The sequence below is a fragment of the Puma concolor genome, chromosome A1 (assembly GCF_028749965.1).
Source record: "Puma concolor isolate L17-30 chromosome A1, mPumCon1.1.hap2, whole genome shotgun sequence".
Classification (NCBI taxonomy): domain Eukaryota; kingdom Metazoa; phylum Chordata; class Mammalia; order Carnivora; family Felidae; genus Puma; species Puma concolor.
In genome coordinates this window covers 158336431-158349744 of record NC_141667.1, presented here as the reverse complement: position 1 = coordinate 158349744, position 13314 = coordinate 158336431, and the positions used below count along the sequence as shown (strand labels likewise).

At 38.6% G+C, this 13314-nt stretch overlaps 1 pseudogene; it reads right to left on the bottom strand.

Annotated features, from left to right (window-relative positions):
* Window positions 1–2558: 2558 nt before the first annotated feature.
* On the bottom strand, window positions 2559–13047 carry LOC112856828 (ADP/ATP translocase 2 pseudogene; annotated as a pseudogene).
* Between the last annotated feature and the right edge of the window lie 267 nt (window positions 13048–13314).

Sequence of the window (13314 nt, the reverse complement as noted above, 5' to 3'; positions counted from 1 at the left end):
CAGCTTTACCTGTCTTGTCATGGTTCCATCAGTGTGAAGAATCCCAGGTCACACCACATTGTACCCACTTAAACTTCAGATATTCTTCCAGAGCATCAATTGCATGGAGAGTCCAGGGGCCTCACCAACCTGTGAAACCTGTGCCCACATCATCTTTAATTGCCTGTCCAGTGTGTCCCTTGTTTGGCGCACCCCAGGACTCCCAGACTATTCCATACTTCAGCTGTAGTCAACCCACAAAGTCACCCTCTTGGTGGAGAGTCTTTTTTTTTTTTAATTTTTTTTCAACGTTTATTTATTTTTGGGACAGAGAGAGACAGAGCATGAACGGGGGAGGGGCAGAGAGAGAGGGAGACACAGAATCGGAAACAGGCTCCAGGTTCTGAGCCATCAGCCCAGAGCCTGACGCGGGGCTCGAACTCACGGACCACGAGATCGTGACCTGGCTGAAGTCGGACGCTTAACCGACTGCGCCACCCAGGCGCCCCGGTGGAGAGTCTTAAAACATGCAAGCTTATACCCACTTCGGTCTCATATATCTGCCAAGAAACCCTCTGACATAGAGACTAGGGTTCCCCTGGCTTACACACACTTCACCTTCAGCTGTCCTGCCATGACATTCTCTACATAGACAGTCCAGGAACCACAAAAGCCTGGGCCCACTTCAGCTTCAGCTGTCCTTCCAGTGTGCTTTCTGTGTGTAGAGATATGGGACCCCTTTGACCTAAACCCACCTCAGCTTTAGATATTTTGCCACAGTGCCCACTGCATATAAAGACCTGTGATCCCCTGACTTGCACCCACTTCAGTCACAACTGTCCAAGACCAAGATAAAAGAAATGAAATGGAGATAATTTGTGTAATAAAGAGTTTAAAATAATGATCATAAAGATGCTCACTGGGCTATAAAGAAGTGTTGAGAACACAGTGAGAAGTTAAAATAAAGATTAAAAATATATTAAAAAGAACCAATCAGAGTTCAAGAATACAACAATTGAAATTATAGAAATTAATAGAGGGAATCAACAATAGATTAGAGGATTCAGAAGAATGGACCAGTGATCTGGAAATAGTTATATATATATACAGTTTTATATATAATCATCTATCATATATAATTTATTATTTATATTATGACCATAGATGGATTGTGTATATATATATATATATATATATATATATATATTTTGTATACATACAAATAATTTATATATATATACATATATGTATATATGTATATATATATGTATATATATATTGATTTGGTCTTTAATATGGACCATATCTCTCTGTCTCACCATTTTGCCTGACTTTCTGGTTTCCCCCCTCCCTCTGGGTTATACAGAAGAGGTATTCCTCCTACAACTGAAGGAATGGTCTTGTTTATGGTCATCCCATGTTTAGATTGTGTGTGCTTGGTGAGTTTTGCTGGTTGTGTGGAGATATGGCTGGCCTGAGTTGAAAGTAATGGAGCTTTCCATACTGAGGTCATCCTGGTGGAATGGCTGAAGCTGAGATCAATGTGGACTGGAATGGTACTGATGTTTGCTACACAAAGGGTTCTCAGTCAGGTCAGTTGTGGCTGAAGTAGGTTAAAGCCAGGGGATTCCAAGTCTTTATATATAGTGAGAACTGTGGTAGAACATCTGAAGGTGATGTGGGTTTAAGCCAAGGGGATCCCAGATTTCTACACACAGAAACACAGCTGTGGCCAAAGTGGGTACAGGCCTTTGTGGTACTTGGACTGTCTATGCAGATAATGTACTGCATAAAGCTCAAGTGTGTGCAAGCCAGGGGGGACCCTGGTCTCTATATCAGAGCACTTCAAATTGATATTGTTGTATCCTTTGGGTAAATAACTAGTAGTGCAATGCTGGATCATAGGTAGTTCTATTTTTAACTTTTTGAGGAAACCCCATACTTTTTTCCAGAGTGGATACACCAGTTTTCATTCCCACCAACAGTATAAGAGGGTTCCCCTTTCTCTGCATCTTCCCCAACACCTGTTGTTTCCTGTGTTGTTAATTTTATGCATTCTCACAGGTGTGTGGTGACATTTAATCATTGATTTGTATTTCCCTGATGATTAGTGAATTGGACATCTTTTCATGTGTCTGTTGGCCATCTGTATGTATTTGTAAAAATGTCTACTCATGTCTTCTGCTCATTTTTCACCTGGATTATTTGTTTATTTATTATTTATTTGTTTAATATGAGAGAGACAGAGAGGGAGGGAGGGAGGGAGGGAGAGAAAGAGCATGGGAGGGGGAAGGGAGAGAGAGAGAGAGAGAGAGAGGATCCCAAGCAGGCTCCATGATTACAGTTTAGAGCCCAGTATGAGGCTTGATCTCATGAACCATAAGTAATGACCTGAGTGGCAATTAAGATTCAGATGCTTAACCAGCTGAGCCACCCAGGCAACCCTTAATGCTTCCCATTTTCAACCTGTAAATACTTGTTATTGACAAATAGCACTCAACAGTCTGTCAAGTATGCTCAAGATATGTTATATAATACAGTATACCTATTCACAGGAGGGGGCGTGATTAGGAAATAACTTATGGGAACTTATTGATATAATCACACAAGACAAGCACAAAGCGCCACCCATGCCTCTGAAAACATTGGACCATGCACCCTTTAAAAAAGTTTTTGGACAGGGCGGAGTTGTAGGGAAGATGGCGGCGTAGAAGGACGCTGGGCTCACCGCGCGTCCTGCTTATCACTTAGATTCCACCTACACCTGCCTAAATAACCCAGAAAACCACCAGAGGATTAGCAGAACGGAGTCACCGGAGCCAAGCGCAGACGAGAGGCCCACGGAAGAGGGTAGGAAGGGCGGCGAGGCGGTGCGCGCTCCACGGACTGGCGGGAGGGAGCCGGGGCGGAGGGGCGGCTCGCCGGCCAAGCAGAGCCCCCGAGTCTGGCTTGCAAAAAGCGGAGGGGCCTGACGGACTGTGTTCCGACAGCAAGCGCGACTTAGCGTCTGGGAGGTCATAAGCTAACAGCTCTGCTCAGAAAGCGGGAAGGCTGGAGGACAAAGGGAAGGAGAGCTGCTGAGCCCCCGGACGACAGAGCTCAGTTTGGTGGGGAACAAAGGCGCTCGCCAGCGCCATCTTCCCCGCCCATCCCCCAGCCAAAATCCCAAAGAGAACCAGTTCCTGCCAGGGAACTTGCTCGCTCCACGCAAACACCCAACTCTGCGCTTCTGCGGAGCCAAACCTCCGGCAGCGGATCTGACTCCCTCCTGCTGCCACAGGGCCCCTCCTGAAGTGGATCACCTAAGGAGAAGCAAGCTAAGCCTGCCCCTCCTGCCCCTGTGCACCTTGCCTACCCACCCCAGCTAAGACGCCAGATCCCCAGCATCACAAGCCTGGCAATGTGCAAGTAGCCCAGACAGACCACCCCACCCCACAGTGAATCCCGCCCCTAGGAGAGGGGAAGAGAAGGCACACACCAGTCTGACTGTGGCCCCAGCGGTGGGCTGGGGGCAGACATCAGGTCTGACTGCGGCTCCGCCCACCAACTCCAGTTATACACCACAGCACAGGGGAAGTGCCCTGCAGGTCCTCACCACGCCAGGGACTATCCAAAATGACCAAGCGGAAGAATTCCCCTCAGAAGAATCTCCAGGAAATAACAACAGCTAATGAGCTGATCAAAAAGGATTTAAATAATATAACAGAAAGTGAATTTAGAATAATAGTCATAAAATTAATCGCTGGGCTTGAAAACAGTATAGCTGACAGCAGAGAATCTCTTGCTACAGAGATCAAGGGACTAAGGAACAGTCACGAGGAGCTGAAAAACGCTTTAAACGATATGCATAACAAAATGGAAACCACCACGGCTCGGATTGAAGAGGCAGAGGAGAGAATAGGTGAACTAGAAGATAAAGTTATGGAAAAAGAGGAAGCTGAGAAAAAGAGAGATAAAAAAAATCCAGGAATATGAGGGGAAAATTAGAGAACTAAGTGATACACTAAAAAGAAATAATATACGCATAATTGGTATCCCAGAGGAGGAAGAGAGAGGGAAAGGTGCTGAAGGGGTACTTGAAGAAATAATAGCTGAGAACTTCCCTGAAGTGGGGAAGGAAAAAGGCATTGAAATCCAAGAGGCACAGAGAACTCCCTTCAGACGTAACTTGAATCGATCTTCTGCACGACATATCATAGTGAAACTGGCAAAATACAAGGATAAAGAGAAAATTCTGAAAGCAGCAAGGGGTAAACGTGCCCTCACATATAAAGGTAGACCTATAAGACTCGTGACTGATCTCTCTTTTGAAACTTGGCAGGCCAGAAAGAATTGGCACGAGATTTTCAGTGTGCTAGACAGAAAAAATATGCAGCCGAGAATCCTTTATCCAGCAAGTCTGTCATTTAGAATAGAAGGAGAGATAAAGGTCTTCCCAAACAAACAAAAACTGAAGGAATTTGTCACCACTAAACCAGCCCTCCAAGAGATCCTAAGGGGGACCCTGTGAGACAAAGTCCCAGAGACATCACTACAAGCATAAAACATACAGACATCACAATGACTCTAAACCCATATCTTTCTATAATAACACTGAATGTAAATGGATTAAATGCGCCAACCAAAAGACATAGGGTATCAGAATGGATAAAAAAACAAGACCCATCTATTTGCTGTCTACAAGAGACTCATTTTAGACCTGAGGACACCTTTAGATTGAGAGTGAGGGGATGGAGATCTATTTATCATGCTACTGGAAGCCAAAAGAAAGCTGGAGTAGCCATCCTTATATCAGACAAACTAGACTTTAAATTAAAGGCTGTAACAAGAGATGAAGAAGGACATTATATAATAGTGACAGGGTCTATCCATCAGGAAGAGCTAACAATTATAAATGTCTATGCGCCGAATACCGGAGCGCCCAAATATATAAAACAATTACTCATAAACATAAGCAACCTTATTGACAAGAATGTGGTAATTGCAGGGGACTTTAACACCCCACTTACAGAAATGGATAGATCATCTAGACACACGGTCAATAAAGAAACAAGGGCCCTGAATGAGACATTGGATCAGATGGACTTGACAGATATATTTAGAACTCTGCATCCCAAAGCAACAGAATATACTTTCTTCTCGAGTGAACATGGAACATTCTCCAAGATAGATCATATACTGGGTGACAAAACAGCCCTTCATAAGTTTACAAGAATTGAAATCATACCATGCATACTTTCAGACCACAATGCTATGAAGCTTGAAATCAACCACAGAAAAAAGTCTGGAAAACCTCCAAAAGCATGGAGGTTAAAGAATACCCTACTAACGAATGAGTGGGTCAACCAGGCAATTCGAGAAGAAATTAAAAAATATATGGAAACAAACGAAAATGAAAATACAACAATCCAAACGCTTTGGGACGCAGCGAAGGCAGTCCTGAGAGGAAAATACATTGCAATCCAGGCCTATCTCAAGAAACAAGAAAAATCCCAAATACAAAATCTAACAGCACACCTAAAGGAAATAGAAGCAGAACAGCAAAGGCAGCCTAAACCCAGCAGAAGAAGAGAAATAATAAAGATCAGAGCAGAAATAAACAATATAGAATCTATAAAAACTGTAGAGCAGATCAATGAAACCAAGAGTTGGTTTTTTGAAAAAATAAACAAAATTGACAAACCTCTAGCCAGGCTTCTCAAAAAGAAAAGGGAGATGACCCAAATAGATAAAATCATGAATGAAAATGGAATTATTACAACCAATCCCTCAGAGATACAAACAATTATCAGGGAATACTATGAAAAATTATATGCCAACAAATTGGACAACCTGGAAGAAATGGACAAATTCCTGAACACCCACACTCTTCCAAAACTCAATCAGGAGGAAATAGAAAGCTTGAACAGACCCATCACCAGCGAAGAAATTGAATCGGTTATCAAAAATCTCCCAACAAATAAGAGTCCAGGACCAGATGGCTTCCCAGGGGAGTTCTACCAGACGTTTAAAGCAGAGATAATACCTATCCTTCTCAAGCTATTCCAAGAAATAGAAAGGGAAGGAAAACTTCCAGACTCATTCTATGAAGCCAGTATTACTTTGATTCCTAAACCAGACAGAGACCCAGTAAAAAAAGAGAACTACAGGCCAATATCCCTGATGAATATGGATGCCAAAATTCTCAATAAGATACTAGCAAATCGAATTCAACGGCATATAAAAAGAATTATTCACCATGATCAAGTGGGATTCATTCCTGGGATGCAGGGCTGGTTCAACATTCGCAAATCAATCAACGTGATACATCACATTAACAAAAAAAAAGAGAAGAACCATATGATCCTGTCAATCGATGCAGAAAAGGCCTTTGACAAAATCCAGCACCCTTTCTTAATAAAAACCCTTGAGAAAGTCGGGATAGAAGGAACATACTTAAAGATCATAAAAGCCATTTATGAAAAGCCCACAGCTAACATCATCCTCAACGGGGAAAAACTGAGAGCTTTTTCCCTGAGATCAGGAACACGACAGGGATGCCCACTCTCACTGCTGTTGTTTAACATAGTGCTGGAAGTTCTAGCATCAGCAATCAGACAACAAAAGGAAATCAAAGGCGTCAAAATTGGCAAAGATGAAGTCAAGCTTTCGCTCTTTGCAGATGACATGATATTATACATGGAAAATCCGATAGACTCCACCAAAAGTCTGCTAGAACTGATACATGAATTCAGCAAAGTTGCAGGATACAAAATCAATGTACAGAAATCAGTTGCATTCTTATACACTAACAATGAAGCAACAGAAAGACAAATAAAGAAACTGATCCCATTCACAATTGCACCAAGAAGCAAAAAATACCTAGGAATAAATCTAACCAAAGATGTAAAGGATCTGTATGCTGAAAACTATAGAAAGCTTATGAAGGTAATTGAAGAAGATTTAAAGAAATGGAAAGACATTCCCTGCTCATGAATTGGAAGAATAAACATTATCAAAATGTCAATACTACCCAAAGCTATCTACACATTCAATGCAATCCCAATCAAAATTGCACCAGCATTCTTCTCGAAACTAGAACAAGCAATCCTAAAATTCATATGGAACCACAAAAGGCCCCGAATAGCCAAAGGAATTTTGAAGAAGAAGACCAAAGCAGGAGGCATCACAATCCCAGACTTTAGCCTCTACTCCAAAGCTGTCATCATCAAGACAGCATGGTATTGGCACAAAAACAGACACATAGACCAATGGAATAGAATAGAAACCCCAGAACTAGACCCACAAACGTATGGCCAACTCATCTTTGACAAAGCAGAAAAGAACATCCAATGGAAAAAAGACAGTCTCTTTAACAAATGGTGCTGGGAGAACTGGACAGCAACATGCAGAAGGTTGAAACTAGACCACTTTCTGACACCATTCACAAAAATCAACTCAAAATGGATAAAGGACCTGAATGTGAGACAGGAAACCATCAAAACCTTAGAGGAGAAAGCAGGAAAAGACCTCTCTGACCTCAGCCGTAGCAATCTCTTCCTCGACACATCCCCACAGGCAAGGGAATTAAAAGCAAAAGTGAATTACTGGGACCTTATGAAGATAAAAAGCTTCTGCACAGCAAAGGAAACAACCAACAAAACTAAAAGGCAACCAACGGAATGGGAAAAGATCTTTGCAAATGACATATCGGACAAAGGGCTAGTATCCAAAATCTATAAAGAGCTCACCAAACTCCACACCCGAAAAGCAAATAACCCAGTGAAGAAATGGGCAGAAAACATGAATAGACACTTCTCTAAAGAAGACATCCGGATGGCCAACAGGCACATGAAAAGATGTTCAGCGTCGCTCCTTATCAGGGAAATACAAATCAAAACCACACTCAGGTATCACCTCACGCCAGTCAGAGTGGCCAAAATGAACAAATCGGGAGACTATAGATGCTGGAGAGGATGTGGAGAAACGGGAACCCTCTTGCACTGTTGGTGGGAATGCAAATTGGTGCAGCCGCTCTGGAAAGCAGTGTGGAGGTTCCTCAGAAAATTAAAAATAGACCTACCCTATGACCCAGCAATAGCACTGCTAGGAATTTATCCAAGGTACACAGGAGTACTGATGCATAGGGGCACTTGTACCCCAATGTTCATAGCAGCACTCTCAACAATAGCCAAATTATGGAAAGAGCCTAAATGTCCATCAACTGATGAATGGATAAAGAAATTGTGGTTTATATACACAATGGAGTACTACGTGGCAATGAGAAAAAATGAAATATGGCCTTTTGTAGCAACGTGGATGGAACTGGAGAGTGTGATGCTAAGTGAAATAAGCCATACAGAGAAAGACAGATACCATATGGTTTCACTCTTATGTGGATCCTGAGAAACTTAAGAGAAACCCATGGGGGAGGGGAACAAAAAAAAAAAAAAAGAGGTTAGAGTGGGAGAGAGCCAAAGCATAAGAGACTGTTGAGAACTGAGAACAAACTAAGGGTTGATGGGGGGTGGGAGGGAGGAGAGGGTGGGTGATGGGTACTGAGGAGGGCACCTTTTGGGATGAGCACTGGGTGTTGTATGGAAACCAATTTGACAATAAATTTCATATATAAATTAAAAAAAAATTAATCAGTTCACAAAAAAAAAAAAAAAAAAGTTTTTGTTCCTTCATCATTAGAAATCTTCCCCCAGCAGTCAAGCATTCCTGTGTACATGATATTAGTTTCTTTGTGCTCTGAATGCATCATCATTCAGCGACAAACCTGTCAAATGGATAAGATATCAACCTAGCAACCAATGTACATACTGTGGAATAATCTAACTGATGAAGATGTGTGTATTCTTAGGATCTGTGATCATTCCCTTTGTAGTGTCATAGAAACCAAAGTAGGCAGCTTGGTAGATGACAACACCTTGAACCGATACATTAAAGCCTTGGTACATACCCTCCATCCCATCAGATCTATAGATCTTAACCAGGCAGTCACCAAGGCCTCTGGATTCCCTTTCAGCTCCAATTTTTCCCACATAAATTTCTAGAGGGGAACAGACAATATCAAGAGGATACACAAAACACAAGGGTATGGCTCCAGCGACACCAACTGATGACAGATTCACTGCAAAGTGAACAAAACTGGTTTTCTTGTCCACACTACCCAGGAAGATCTGCTTGTATTTATCTTTGAAGGCAAAGTTGAATGCCTGGGTGGGTAAGTATCTTATGACATTGATCAGGTTATCACAACAGAAGGACAAGAATCTCTGCTTCCTGGGGATATAAACCACACAATTTATAATATGCTGTATTGCTTATCATATAATTTCAATCATATATGAAATTTAAGAAACAAAGCAGATGAACATAGGGGGATGGAAGCAAGAATAAGATAAAAACAGAGAGGGAAACAAACTGTAAATGACTTTTAAATAAGGAGAACACACTGAGAGTTGTTGTTGGGGTGTTCAGCGGGGGGATGGACTAAATAGAAAATTGACATTAAGAAGTACACTTGTTGGGATGAGCACTGGGTGTTATACGGAATTGATGAATTACTAAATTATATTTCTGAAATCATTTTTACACTATATGTTAGCTACTTGGATTCAAATTAAAAAAATAAGAATAAGAAGCAAGAAAAATCTCAAATAAATAACTTCACCTTACATGTAAAGGAGCTAGGAAGGGAAGAATATATAAAAACATCGAACCAGCAGGAGGAAGGAAATAATAAAGAATAGAGTAGAAATAAAAGATATAGAAACAAGAAAAAATAGAACAGATAGCTCAGTGAAACCAGAAGCTCGTTCTTTGGAGTGATCAACAAGATTGCTAAACCTCTATCCAGACTCATAAAAGAGAGAGAGAGAGAAACAGAGAGAAAGACAGATACAGAGAGAGAGGATTCAAATGAACAAAATCACTAATAAAAAAGGAGAAATAGCAACCAACATCACAGAAAAATGAACAATTGTAAGAGAATATTATGAACGAGTATATGCCAACAAATTAGACAAACTAGAAGAAATGTATAAATTTCTATAATACTATAACCTACCAAAATTAGAAAATTTATATAGACTAATTACCAGCAAGGAGATTGCATCAGTAATCAAATAACTACCAACATCAACAAAAAAAGTCCCAGACAAGATGACTTCACAGGTGATTTCTACAAAACATTTAAAGAAGGATTAGTGATATCTATAGCAATCAAAACATCCAAAAAATAGAAGAAGGAAAGATTTCAAATTCATTATTTGAGGCCAGTATCACCCTGATACCAAAACCGGATAAAGACACAACAAAAAGAACCACAGGTCAATATCAGTAATGAACATGGATGCAAAAATCCTAAAAAAATTATAGCAAAAGGAATCAACAATACATTAATAAAATAATTCATCATGATCATTGGGACTTATTTTCAGGACACAAGTATGGATCATTATCCACAAATCAATGTGATACAGTACATCAATGAGAGAAAGAATAAAAACCATATGATTATTACAATAGATTCAGAAAAGATTTTTGACAAAGTGCAACATCCATTCAATGTAAAAACCCTTAAGAAAGTAGATTTGGAGGGAACATACCTCAACATAATAAAGGCCATACATGAAAAACTCACAGTGGATATTTTACTCAGTGGAGAAAAGCTGAGAGCTTTTCCTCTTCAGTCAGGCACAACACAGGGATGTCCACTCTCACTGCTTTTATTCAACATAGTACTGGAAGTCCCATCCAGAGTAATTAGACAATAACAACAACAACAACAAAAATAAAATAAATCAAATTATAAGGAAGAAGTAAAATTTTCACTATTTGTAGATGGCATAATACTATATATAGAAAACCAAAAGAAAGAAACAAACCACAGGAACTTACAAATGAATTCAGTAAAGTTGCAGGATATAAGATCAATGTAAAGAAATTCATTGAAATTCTATACACAAACAATTAGGTAATAAAAATATAAATTAAGAAAACAATTTCATTTACAATTGCACTCAAAACATGCTGAGGAATAAACCCAACCAAAGAAGTGAAATACTTGTACTCAGAAAACTATGAAACAGTGATGAAGGAAATTGAAAAGGACACAAACACCAAAACATGACACACATTCCATGTTCATGGATTGGAAGAACAAATATTGTTAAAATGTCTGTACTACCAAAACCAAATAGCACTCTACTCTGTGGCATTAAGTATTGCCAAATTATTACACAGTCATTACCAACATTAATCCCCAAGTCTCTTCTGATATTCTCAAACTGAAATTCTGTGTCCATTAATCAATAACTTTCTATTTCCTTTTTCCCCCAGCCCCTGGCAAGCGCCATTCTATTTTCTGACTCTATAAATTGTACTACTCTTCAGATAAATAGAATTATATAGTATTGTATGTGTGTGTATGTGTGTGTGTTCTGTAACGTGTGTCAGAATTTTCTTCCATTATAAGACTGAATAATATTCCTTCCCATGCATATACACAGTTTACTCATTAACTCATTCCATCTATGGACATTTGTGTTGTTTCCACTGCAGTTGTATATGCAGGTATCTATTTTATGGGATTTTTTTTAATAAAAGATGTTATTTTATTTTGATGAGGTAAGCATATACAGCATAAAATATAGTCATTTACACTAAATTTTGCTCGCATTATGTAAAAGAAGTATATGTGTTCTTTTTAACAGTTTATTTTATTTTTTAGTAATCTCTACATCCAACATGAGACTTGAGCTCACCACCCCAGAGTAAGAGTAACATCCTCCTCCAATTGGGTCAGTCAGGTGTCCCAGAGGTATATGAGTTTTTATAGAATAATTACAATAATTCACATGAATTTCTAGTTATGAAATGCAGTTTCTTATGTTATTCCTATTTGTGGTTAAGTATATTATAAAATATGAAATAAATAGATCCTAAGTTTTCAAATAATGTGTGGTATCTATACATTTCCTTTATGTATTTTAGGTGAAATAAATTATAGAAACAGTCATTATAATCTTACTGATTATTTAGAGTGTGAATAATGTTTATAGTACTTAATGGAAAATAAAATAATTGTGTCAATTAAATAAAATGAGTGGTAGATATTTATATTTTCCCAAGATGTGATAATATTTATTTGTTTAATAAATTCCTATTTTTATTTTTGTAGTACACAACTAAAACTATTTGCCACAAATTGGAATGTATATAAACCTACACAAATAGGATTCCAAAGGATAATTTCTAACAAAATTGACTATAGATACAAAGTGTAGTGTAGTAATTTGTGTGGTGTACACAAAGTGTAGTAATTTAAAATGAGGAATCAACTTATCCTTCATTTAAAATATCTACAATGGAATTAAATAGAATAATGAAAACTGAGCATTGACTAGTGTGGCAATGTGAAAATTTAATGCTTTAATTTTTTTTTTCATTTTTGCTATGGTTTGGCAACATTAGAGATTTTTTTGTCTCTTTTCTGTTTCCATAGTATTTCTCTTACAATGGTGCTAAAACTGTTATACTGTTACTTTAAACCACAAATTCCTCTCTTGTCAATGCTGTTAAAGGCACAAATACATTGTCTACTTTTTCTCATAGAGTAATCATAGAATATTTAGGAGGCTGTCTATAATTTTCCCTTCTATATTTTTCTGATCCCTGTTGCCATTAGTGAGTATTAAAATTATAAGTCTTCTTCCCCAGGATACTGGGAAGATTAATCAATGTTTTCTGTAAAAAATAAAATAGGAACCCCTAAGTCATTTATTTGACTATTGATAAATTAGTACAAAAATTGTAATTTGATTAAACTGTCCTTCACTTTATTGCTTCAGATTGTAAGAGAGATAACATAGTAAATTTTATATTTAAAACTGTATAGAGGGTTTCGTATAACTGAAGATTTTCTGGAGTTCAAAATTAAAAATAAAATACTAAATATTAATTTGTTAGTGTGACCTACTCACACAAAAATGATAATTCCCAACAGGCTGGATCTGCATCACCTTTGAGCAGCATTATCCTAAACATCTTTTCTTGTCTGGCAACATCAAACTTGTTCATATTAGTGTCCAGAATAAACTATTCAAGGGCATGGTCTATTGACATCTTTTGCTAAAAATACTTTTTTTTCTAATAATATGCTAGTGCCTCATAAGTATTACTCTTGAGGTGCCAATGATGTTTAATTTTTAAGGATTTTAGAGATTTCAAGAACTTAAATATACTTTCCTCTTCCCTTTCAGAAAGCTGTGGTTCATTAAAATAAGAGATAATCATTTACAAGGAAAAGTAAAGTATACATAAATGGTCTTGGAAAGGAACGTGATT